Raw genomic sequence first — 9,952 nt, 5'->3', positions numbered from 1 at the left:
GAGCTATGCTAGCAGAAGGTAGCACCATATGCCTGAAGCCCCCAGCTTGATGCTCTTTTTTACAGCCTGAATGTGCTTGTCAAAAGATGTTACTATCACAAATCTGTTTTCTTCAAATATGTAGATTGTACAAAAAAAAAAAAAGTGTTTTACTTTAACACACCCCCCCCCCCCCAAAAAATCTGAAATATACCAAAGTATACCAAATATCCTTTCATAAACATGAGGTTCTCAGATTTCTAAAGGTACAGTAAAATGCAACAGTGACAGAAAGTCAGAAATTGAGTTCTGTCAAGGTCAAGTAAATGGTAGACATGGACAACACAGGACTCCTTCGCTGTGCTGTCAGCATACCTCAATCCAAGCCTCTGTCTGCTGTGCACACTCAGCTGCACAAGCTTTGTATTCATTTCGTCTTCTTTTGAGTTGAGATTGCAAAATCAAGTGTCAATTAGTGGGAGCTGTGATGTATTTTTGTCTGACAATTATTGTCCACTGGGAGTTGAGAGAAAAAAAAAACCCACCAGAACACACAAAAATAAAATTATATATACCTGTTATATAAACATACCCATTTTACCTTGCTTTTAATACTGTATAAACACAGTGGCCTAATCTGTGTAGTATGTTTTACACATCACAAATCATTGAAGGGGGATGTAGGCCATTGTTATTACTGCAATTACATTACCAATGCATGCTAAGCAGTAAATTTTCTAAGCTTTTTGAATTCACATTGCATTTTTTTTTTAAATAAATAAATAACATTTAAATTCTCATGTATTTATTACTATTACTTTATCAAGGAAAAAGTCTCCTCCTAATGTCACATCTCATTCCTTAGTCTGTCCTGGGAGACAGACAGGTCGTCCAAAAGGCATTCATACAGTGCCACTGGTGTTTTTTCCTTGTCTTCGCATTTAAGTAATTCTTTACACATTACTCTCTTCTGTGACTTCTCATGTGGAACTTGGCTCCCTACACGCAAGAGAATTACTACTGCTTATGTGTGTCACTGTATTTAAAAAACAGTAGCTTTTGACGTGTGCACATACCATAAAATAATTAAGTATAAAGACATACCACAATAGCAAACTGGAAATTTAAATCAAATAAAATCAGATCTCTATTTCATACATGCCTTTGTTTTCCATTTGAAATTTTGAATGGTTTATGAAACCCCCCCCCCCCCCCCCTTTTGTCCTCATCGTTGCCAATCAGTGATACTGCTGGAGAGTGTAGAGAGATCCCATTTATACTACTGGGGGACTGGATGAACACTATTTCATTTATTAAAGTCTCTTGGGCTTAGGTTGGATTGTGACCCATCTGGCTCGGTTCATTGGTTGTGACCTCAGAAAATCTGAAAACAAGTCTACTGTGCTACTATCAATACCTATAGCTTTAAATATGAAATATGAAAAATGTAAATAAATGTTTTTTCTTCTTTTGTATGCCACAAGGTCTGTACATTACTGAATCATCAGGAGTTCATTATACAATTTATTTTATATTGATTAAAAATATTTATTGTACTTGCATTTTAATTAACATGTTATAGTAATTCTCATGTACCTAAAACTTATTTCCTCATTAAACTTACATTTAGTGGGTCAATTGCAGCGTACCAGTGATTCAGTCAAGTGGACTAAGATGAGGACTAGAAAATCCTGCACTAACTTAATCCTCATTGCTGCGTACCAAACAGATGATCCTGGTAATTGGTTTAACTGATCGGAACAAGTTAGACCAATAATGGTGGCTAACCAACATCTATGGCCAAAGGTTTTCCATCACCCTATAGAATTAACACATTTTGCTTCATAAAGTCGAATGAAACCTCCTGAATACTGTTAAGTTCATATATTAAATTACATATCGCTTTGTAGTTTTTCATGTATTTAACAAAAAACTGACAATTTTGTAGTTTCTTTGACTACATGACGTTAAATAAAATATATAAATTATGTTCATATAGTATTTTTTAAATCTCAGTCCTAAAATTATAGCTGTAGAAATATATAAAGGAGATCCCTGTACAAAATGAAAGATGCATTTTTATTACATCAAACATATTTAAAGGTAAAAAAAAATGTTGTTTTTTTCATGCACATTTCAAACTGATGGATCAGACTCTGCTTGCATTTAAGCTGCCAACACCGCTGCATAGGCACAGAAACGTTTAAATGCGTGATAATTGACCATTAGTTATTTATAGTTAAAGCATATTAACTGAAATTGTGTTGCGTTCAACTGAAAACGTTATCAAAAGGTACAGGTTTAAAAAGTTTATTTAAAAATGTAGGGCCTATATATATATTGCGCAAGACTTTATTCTCACGGCTCTGACTGCCTGAACGTGACGGACACAAGAAGTGTACAGAATAAAGTTATCCTTCACAGTACTAAGTTAATCCACTTGAACACGATCATCACGAATCTGATTTGGTATGCTGCAATCGGGATGATTTGTTTAAGTTGCCACCTGTTCCATCAAAACATTACACACAAAAGACAACATTCCTCCGCCCAGGAGAGCAACCACCAAGAAAAGGTGTTAAAACCAATCCTCGCCCAGGACAACTGGAAGCTGCTAGAGACTGGAATATGCTGGCAGATGTTGGTCAACGGCTTATTTTTCCACCTGAGATTGCCACCACTAACCTTCGACCAGATATTGTCTTGTGGTCTGGATCAGCACGCCTTGTTCACCTGGTAGAGTTAACAGTGCCATGGGAGGATGCTGTAGATGAGGCGTATGAGAGGAAGAAACTGCGGTATGCTCAACTAGCCACTGAAGCGGAACAGCGAGGATGGAGAGTTCGGGTTTACCCAGTGGAAGTGGGTTGTCGAGGATTTGTGGCACACTCTACAACCCGGTTTCTCAGAGACGTCGGATTCAGTGGCCAAGAGTTGCGTCGCACAGTGAAGAACTTATCTGAAGCAGCAGAGAGGAGCAGCAACTGGCTGTGGTTGAGACGGAAAGATTCTGGCTGGGGACAGGTAAGTAAGCTGGGCTGAGTTGAGTGGGGGACGGAGGGGGGTGATGCTGGGACGCCAGAATCACCGTCGAGCCCTCTTGAGGTGTCGTGGGCTAGTCGACGAAACACTGAGGATGGAAGGTGCCCACTTGAAAACCCCAGAGATGTACCCTACTTAGCTCAATCCAGACGGTTGTCATGCTGATGCGCTGGGGAGGCCGCACTTTGGTTGATCCCCGGAGCCAGCATCGCAGCCGTTGTGTGTGCTGATGCGCCAGGGAGGCAAAATAAGCTGATCCCTGGAGCCAGCATTACACTTCAGCCATTAACACCAGACAGAAGGATATCTACATCATCATATGGAAGGAAACGTAAATGGATGGAGACACATATGGATCACATTAGTTTACTGTAAAGCTACGTCTTAGTTGGTGCTTATCTTGGCGAGAGCCGAGTTCAAATCAGCATGAAGTTTTAACATCTACTCTCGTGTAATGGAAATCATAGCAGATGATCTACCCATGATGATAGTCCAATCAAGTGGACTAATCCTTCTTAAATCCACTAGTTAGACACATCAAGTGGACTAAATTTGGTATGCTGCAATTGACGGTGTGTCCAATTATTATCCCCACCCCCACCAATTTCCTCCCAATTTGGAATGCCCAATCACTTCTCCTCACCACACCAATTCCCCACATGGCTCAGGAGACCCGAAGGTTCAGTGGGTGTTCAGATTCCTTTTTCACCCAGGAACTCAAAAGTGGATGTCAGTGATCCACCAACCTCTGGAGGACAAAGGCCAACCTTGCAGGTATCCACTCTCAGCTCACTGGGCACCTGGCCAGCATGGTTCCTAACCCACAGGAGCGCCACAGCTAATGTGATGCTCCCTTTGGAGTCCCCAGTGAAGACCAGCCTACTTTGCACACCCAGGACGTGAACCTGCGCTGTAGGACTCACCCTGCACACCACACGGCTGCGCGTCTACCAGGTGAGCCACTCAGGGACCCCATTATTTACACCTTTAAGCAACAGTGGTTATGCTATTCACAGTGTAAAAAAACCCCACCGATTTTAGAAGTTGCACAGATCTTGATAAATAAAGTTTTCCAGTGATATACACCTCTGCCATACCTACAAATACAGATTTAGAGCAATTTGTATGAAAATCAAGATCACCATGACTTCTTACTTTGCATCGCTTGTGTATAAAAATACATGCATGTGCTATGAAATGAGAAGTGTCATCCAACATTTAAAGGTGCAGTGGAACAATTGTGTACAATTTCACACTGAAATAGGATTCCTCATTGAATGTTTACTACATTCTACTATAATGTAACTTTCTGCACATGTGCTATACCAGAATCAGTTGGCCTACCAGTTTGTTTATATAACCCAAGGAAGTTTTAGCTGCAGGCACACAAGCTTCCTCCCTCGAAGCTTTCAGGGTATGAATGTCATAAAAGCTCTATGTTGGCTCAGGGCAACAAGACAAAAATGAAAATATTAAAAAAAAGGAGATCTTATACCGGTTTACATTTTGTATTCCGAGAACTTGTTACAAGAAACCTATATAAAGTGATAAGGCTTTCTGGGCAACAACCTTAAATGTAAAACAAACAAACAAACAAATAAATAAATACACAAACACATTTAGAACCCTAAGAGGAAATGCATCTTTAAGTAAATAAGAAAATAAGAATTTTGATGATCAGGGTGCATCCTTGAGAAAAAGTTTCATACATCAGTAGCTACTGCTAACCTTGTTTGAAGCAGTGGAAAAATATGACTTGTTCCATGTAAAAAATAATAATAATATTACAATTTCTGTATAATATAAATGGTGCATATTTATGAAGAGATAATTTGTATTACTTTAATTTATTCAGCCCCCCCCCCCCCCCCCAAAAAAAAAGTATCTTCTAGCTGTAAATTCTAAATCGCCCTAATTTACAATGCATTGAAGCAAAAAAGATTATTACACTAATGTGGATAACTAAAGTGTAGGAGCCTCTTAAACATGAGATACAGCCTTTTATCAAAAGAAGTCAATCTATCTCGGGCTGACAGATAACAGCATATGATCTGGTAAACAAATACTTTGACGCGGTACAAAAGTGCCATAAAAGGCCAAAACTGTCAACACAAATTTCATTCTTGCAGGAGAAAAAATATAAACTGTTGATCACCTCTGGTTGCCTTAACTAGCATGGAGGTTGTCATGGAAACATTTCTATGAAGTTCACAGTGCTAAAAACAGAAACATTTCCAGTTTAATTGCTATTAGTCTTAGTACTGCACAGTTTATTTGTACTTGAAGCCCATACATTAAAACACTGCAGTAGAAAAGACAATGTTTTGACAATTGAAACCATAGTATACAAGCTTTTGTTTTTTGATATTTTCCATAAAATGAAAATCCCTCCAAGGTTGAAGCAGCAATATTATATTTAATAATATATAAAAATAAATAAATAAATGTGAGAGTGAGGAGTATAATAGCAACGCTGATGGAATCTGGAGGTCACCGGCAGAAACAGATCGATGTAATACACATTAGGTACAAATTATAACGTCTATTTGAACAGTCACTACTGAAAGTATAGGGAAAGTAAAAAGGAACTGAACCTTCACCAGGCACAAAATGATTGTATCACTCAATCTGTAAGTAACTAAATACTCAAATAAGCTCCTCACGCACTCAAAAGATACGCTAGTTTATTTATCTTTTTTCTCTCTCTCTTCCCCCCCCCCCAAAAAAAAAATAAAAAGTTAGCCTTATTTTTATTTAACTATTTCTGTTTAACCTATCTTATGTAAATGGTGGATTTAATATAAATACGTGACTGCATTCAGCCATGGGTAAAACAAAGGCAGACACAGGATATGTTTTACCAACTTCAGATTTGGAGCTGTTTTAAAAAAATATGAAGGGGTTCACTAAAATCATTAAAATGTGTATTTAATATGATGTATTGTATTAGCATACCTTGCCATATTTTATGTTTTAATAATCATATGCTGTAAAATGATTTTGTTTTCACATTTTTAAAATAATGGAAAAAAGCACCTTAAAATGTGAGATGCAAGGAGAAACAAGTCTGAGCTTAAAAACCACCATTTGTGAATTACATTAGCTGAAGGAAAAAGAAGAAAGTGCCAGCCAGGTTATGATACAGTTATTACTCAATGCAACAATGACCAGTTCTAAAATCCACACAGGTGTTATAATGTTACTGACAAAGACATAGGCCTGCCTTTATATATATATATAAAATTTAAACATTTTGTGTACATCCAAAAAAAAAAAAAAAAAAAAAAAAACAACCTTTGTACACTGCAGTTTTACCTATTTTCAAACCTATGTGTGTGTGTGGACAGATACGCCAAGTGCTGTTTAAATGCAAAAAAAAAATTAATACTAGATTCCTACTAAAAACACATGTTCAAGGATGCCAGAAATGATCTAAGTATATGTGGACAAATATTATATATATATACACACACACACACACACACACACACACATATATACACACATCTTACATGGTAGAAATATAAGCAGGGCTCAGCATTTAACAGTGTCAATGGTTGAAACTGACCACAGTATTTTTTGTTATGCTTTAAATTACTGCTACGTCTTATTTCATCTACTTCTAAAGTGGCCTCACTGTTTCTGCCTTGCGGCTACATGCAGTCTATGGCAACTGTAGTTTACGAATGGAAAGGTTCTAAAAACCAGATTTCAATTAATAATGCGGCTGTGAATCTCTGACTTCTTAAGAAATAGTGAGATTATATTCAACTATGGTAAGATTTTTCGTTTCACGACCATATTTATCATCATTATCATCATCAGTATATGTAATAGTATTATTACATTAAGCCTTAAATGCCTAGAGTTTGTACGATTGAAGCTTTGTACAGTTATACAGTATGGCTTGTACTTACAAATATGTATCTCCAAATTATTAAATGCATAATAATAAACATAAAATAACACATGTAACTTGAAGATAACAGTTTACAATACTGGTAATTATATTGCATAGGTCATGGCAGAATAATGAGCTATTATCTCAACAAAAAAGTATGAACCACTTACAAATTCCTATTAATACAAATGCATTAACCTGACAATTTAAAATTGTATCTATTCAACATGAAGTTACGCCAACCATCTATGAAAACAAATACGTTTCTTTTTATTTTTATCAGATACAAACACAGAAAATCCACATTGTAATTCCATTGGTATTGTAAGAGCATGGTACTACAGTGTTTTATCAATTTCTACGTAAAAAAAAAAAAAAAAAAAAAAGTATGTTCAAAATGCGGTTCTCTTTCATCAAAGTACATTCTAAATCGAAACTGGATCCATTGTTGTCACTTGTAATTACCTTTTCAAAAAAAACCTCGACGCGTTCACAATATTTCCCTTTAAAATATATTTACAACTTTCACTCTCATTCTAGGTAAATTTTACAGAAATGTATTTCAAATTAGCTAGTCTACATCTGGCAACATCTGTCCGCTGCTAATCACTCCAACTATAAACACTGGAGTGTAAGTGAAGTTTACAAAGTTTACAAATAGGAATGATTTGACACTGTATCGAATGTAACTAAAACATACATTTAAAATAAAACACAAATACAGTAGTATTTTCGAAACTGAACAAGTACCTGAAATCACCTTACAATATGTGTAGTTGCTCAGCATGACCACAAACGGTTACTAGTCAGTTTTATTCTGCCATTCTGGACTTGCCTTTGCCCCCTGAATTACACACTATCCAATGTGCTACTAGTACCTCGCAATACTGTATTTTATGACTAAAAACATAAAGAAACAAATAAATTAGCAGATGATCTAAATCGGCTTTAAAGTAAACAGCATTAATCCTTGTTGTGTTTACAGGTGACACTGTTATACAACAGCAGGTAACACCACGTTACTTTCTTTCACGCTATAATCCTATCTGTGGAATTACCTATACCCGACCACATAGGTACCTCCTTCCAGAAAGCGAGACGAGCAATATTTCAAACCCGGTGATGAATATAAAAAGACAGAGCGATTGGCAATTCAGCCATTTACTACTACATTTGACTTTTAAAGCCATTTTAAGTTAGCCAGGTTTATTTTCTTTTTTTTTTTTTTTTTTTAAGTATTAACAGCAAACATGTTTTATTAATAAGGCTAATAAAGCATTTAAGAGCTTGCACGTCCTGAAAATTGAGTTTTAAGCAATTAGTCTACCTTTTTAAGTACCTGAAATAGCCTTTTCTTTTTTTCTTATTGATCATTTTGGTACACAGCAGTTTTCCTTTTTCTCAAACTTCTCATATATATATATATATATATATAATAAAACTGAAAAGGCACAACCTATGCTAAACTGCAAACTAGGGCTGTTGGACCGGTCATCCACTCGAATCAGCTGCAAAGCTCAAAAGAACAAGTGAAGTTTGCTGGCAGCGTGTTGAGAAAAGTGAAAGTCAGAAAAGGGAGAAACAGAGTAAACTTACCAAAATACAGACTGTTTCCTTTAGGGTGAAAAAAAACAGCCACCAGATCAGAAGTTGTTGCAGTCTTTGGAAAAGGTTCACACGTGAGAGCGTAGGTTAATCATAAAATAGAAAATGAACAACAAGCCGAATAAATAACAACTGAGATATTCCTCCGCTGGAGCTGGGCTCGGAGATGCACGCGTTGTCTCGCGCTCTCTTCTTCACAGTCACAGCTGCTGTTATTATTAATGAAAAAAGAAAAGAAAGCTACACACTAACTCCTGTTAGATTGCTCTCACATGACTCGCGGAGTAGCTGTAGCATGTTTTTTGCATTAGAATTCAGTGTATCTAAATGTATTCAACTAGGTGTTTGGGACTAGCTTATTAGAATGCAGCCCCAAGGGAGGTACTCTCGCGGAGTTGGATGTTGTTATTTTTTGAAGTACCTCGACCCAAGGTGACGTCACGTCCACCTGCTATGTAAACAAAAAAGTATTTGTAAATTGTTTGTTTGTCCCTTTCAGCTGTTTTTTTTTCCCCTCCTCGGGGGCAAGGCCAGTTAAGATAGCCTTTTTTTCACAAGGGGGGCGCTGGTGACCACATCCCGGTTGTAGGCTTCGGAGCAGTTCTTTGTGTTCCAGATAAGTTGACCAACTCTAAAGAAAACCAGTGGCAGTGAGAAATATACTAGTGTGATTAGATGCAATGTACAGCATTCAGTTCGTGCTTCATAGGAACGGGGCGGTCATTGTTTCACTGTGGAGGTTTGGAGCGAGTACACTTGTCAATCCCTTTATAATTGTACTGTAATCATTTGAATGGCTATGCCGGTATCTAGTAACATGCGTGTTTTCAAAAGTAAACTGACCTCCCCTTTCTGCAAGGTAAATAAAGTGACAGAGGTTTGGGAAATGCATAAACACAAATAACAAACAAAAAACAAAACATACAAAAAATAAATAAATAAAAAAAAAACTATTGCGACTGGACATACTTTTACATTCATTAGGCTTGCATTAAAAAAAACAACATAAAAACAGGTAGGCCTAGACCCCATATACAGGTTGATTTTAGAGTGCTGGCGCTTAATACTAACATTAACTGTAAAGCCCTTAGTACTTGCTGTGATTTGGCAAGAAACCACAGTGTGGATTTCATTTTCCAGCATAATTCTTTAAAGCACTAAGCTTTTGATGAAACGTGTTGGTAATTTACTGTATGAGTAAATTTAGTGTTACATTGAAAGTATCAACTCATTTAATCAACTAATTTTTTTTTAGTAAACACTAGGCTCCTGCTGTTAGTATTACCGAAATACATTTACAGTGTTTCAATGTTATATAGGCTACATAGGAACACCATAGTGTTACTGTTAGTGGAAAGCAAAATTGGCTACTTAGAAAAATGAAAATAAAACATCTAAAACAATGTCCAGTAATACTTAAAACTC

The 9,952-nt window shown here is 36.7% G+C and overlaps 1 protein-coding gene across 6 annotated transcripts in view; it reads right to left on the bottom strand.

The window, feature by feature from the left end:
• Positions 1-9,177, bottom strand: part of LOC117419882 (forkhead box protein P2) — a 149,174-nt gene extending 139,997 nt beyond the window's left edge. For 2 of the 6 annotated variants that reach the window (XM_058985812.1, XM_058985814.1), the window contains exon 1: positions 8,519-9,174. The gene's annotated coding sequence lies outside the window, so the exon portion shown is untranslated. Of the gene's footprint in view, positions 1-8,518 lie in introns of all 6 variants that reach the window. The other 4 variants (XM_058985813.1, XM_058985815.1, XM_058985809.1 and 1 more) reach the window with 4 other exon arrangements.
• Between the last annotated feature and the right edge of the window lie 775 nt (positions 9,178-9,952).

The sequence above is a fragment of the Acipenser ruthenus genome, chromosome 14, assembly GCF_902713425.1.
Source record: "Acipenser ruthenus chromosome 14, fAciRut3.2 maternal haplotype, whole genome shotgun sequence".
In the NCBI taxonomy this organism is placed as follows: domain Eukaryota; kingdom Metazoa; phylum Chordata; class Actinopteri; order Acipenseriformes; family Acipenseridae; genus Acipenser; species Acipenser ruthenus.
The sequence above is the reverse complement of the archived record's forward strand: the minus strand, read 5'-3'. Positions and strand labels throughout refer to the sequence as shown.